Source organism: Mandrillus leucophaeus, unplaced genomic scaffold (genome assembly GCF_000951045.1).
Source record: "Mandrillus leucophaeus isolate KB7577 unplaced genomic scaffold, Mleu.le_1.0 Scaffold153, whole genome shotgun sequence".
Classification (NCBI taxonomy): domain Eukaryota; kingdom Metazoa; phylum Chordata; class Mammalia; order Primates; family Cercopithecidae; genus Mandrillus; species Mandrillus leucophaeus.
Genome location: NW_012101510.1, coordinates 1333075 through 1334911, shown reverse-complemented (window position 1 = coordinate 1334911; position 1837 = coordinate 1333075). Strand labels below are relative to the sequence as shown.

The window sequence follows — 1837 nt, the reverse complement described above, 5'->3', positions numbered from 1 at the left end:
AAGCAATCCTCCTGCCTTGGCCTCCCAAAGTATTGGGATTACAAGCATGAGCCACTGAGCTGGCCTCAAGACCCTATCTCTAAAAAAATAAATACAGAGATCCTTGATCAAATACTAGGTTAGAGTGCTTCAGAGGTGCAAGAGTCATCTAAAATATCAGCTCCTGCTTAGAAGGTGAGAGGCCTGCTAAGCCATTCAGAACCCTGGGGAGTGTCTACATCCTCATCGGAGATATACTTATTTGAGACTGGCTGTAAACTGCTCCCATTATTTTTCATGCTACGAAGCCCTCTAATCTTAGAATTAGCTCTATTTTTTTTTCTCTTACCTAGAAAACGCCAGGTCTTCAAGGATGTCTGCGGCCACCATGCCTGACCCATTTGGCTGCAGCCTTGTGTGTGCTGGTCTGGTGTGGACGGTGGAAGTGTGATTCTGCTGAATGTCAGGTTAGTGTGGGTGCTCTGCAGGTGGGCTGAGACTTGGCCCAGGCTTGCTGTCCTGTGCATGTCTTGCTAGAAGGAACCTTGTTTCTCTTCCCCGATGCCTCTCAGAGGAAGGCGTGGCCTCCTTTTTCGGGATTTAATGCCTTTACCTTTCCTTTGGGTCCTGCTACCCCTTATTCCATCAGTGGTCGCCCCATCTCCTCTTGAGCAGTAGATTGTTAAGCCACTCACCATAGTGAGCCCTGTGGGCCCTTTATTGAAACTCTGTCTGTTTAGTTCCTGTGCCACTAGACTCGGGCTCCGGCCTACCCCACAGCTGTGGCTCCTGAACCTCTGCCACCTCTAGATTCTGTCCCTTTCTTGGCAACAGCTCTCATCTTTCCGAGGGCAACTTCTCAGTCCTCTCATTTAACACGTGAATTTGGTGCCTCCTGTGTATCAGGAAGGCACTTTGGAGGCGCAGTTCTGCGATGAGGAGCACTACGACTCAAAGCAGGGCCGGGGAGGGTGGAGGGGTAGAGGGGAACTCTTCTGGTGGGCTGGCAGGGGGTCCTCTGAGCAGGGGACCTGCAAGTGGAGGCCGAGTGGTGAGAAGTGAGCCAGGTGAAGGTGTGTGGAGCATTCCTGACCTTTGTCCCCAGCCCTGCCCTCTCCTGTCCTGCAGCCTGCATCTTTGCTGAGTCCTCAGGGCCTTCCAGCTAGAAGTTCTGCTGTCTGTTAAATGCTGTACGTCTCCTCTCCCGCTGCCTGCCTGCCTCCCTCTCAGAGTGCACCTACAGAGCACCAGCCCTGCGTTCCCTGCCAGCCATACTCAGTGTCTCCCTCTCTGACTCCCACACCTGCCTCACTGCCAGCCCAGCTAAGGTTCTCTTCAAATGTCTGTTTTCTGTCTGCCTCTGCCGTTCCCAGTGTGACCCCTCGTGCTCAGCTGTATCTCAGGGAGGAGGACAGGTGCTGGAGCAGCTCGTGCCAGCTGAGCAGCCAACTGCAGAAACGTCAGGTGGGTGGCAGCATTCATGGGCACGCTGGAGACACAGTTCCAGGCATCGGCCACTGGCAGGGAGGCTGATGGCAGCCCCCCCCCCGCCCCCCACACTGTACACATTCTGACTTCGCTTCTTCCTAGAGTTAGCAGTTTTGGCAGGCCGTGTCTGGTTTGTGTCCACAGCCTGCCTGTCAGGAGTGAAGACAGAACATCTGACTTTTGGATCCGTAATGGGGGTGGGGGCTCCCCAGAAGAGAAGAGGCTTTGAGTCCTGGCCAGTGTCCACTACTCAGTCAAACATTCAGAAACTCACATGATTCTTCATCATCGCAAGCAAGTCTGACTGACCAATGGGGCTTTCTGTGAAGGCAGAAATATTCTGTGACCTGGGCTGTTCAGAGGGGTGACA

General features: G+C 53.6%; 1 long non-coding RNA gene across 1 annotated transcript in view; it reads left to right on the top strand.

Annotated features, from left to right (window-relative positions):
- LOC105535999 overlaps positions 1 to 1723 on the top strand; it is an 8139-nt gene extending 6416 nt beyond the window's left edge. Inside the window, exons 2-3 of the long non-coding RNA XR_001005532.1 lie at positions 333 to 446; positions 1353 to 1723. This is a non-coding gene — a long non-coding RNA (uncharacterized LOC105535999). The remainder of the gene's footprint in view (positions 1 to 332; positions 447 to 1352) is intronic.
- Positions 1724 to 1837: the final 114 nt, after the last annotated feature.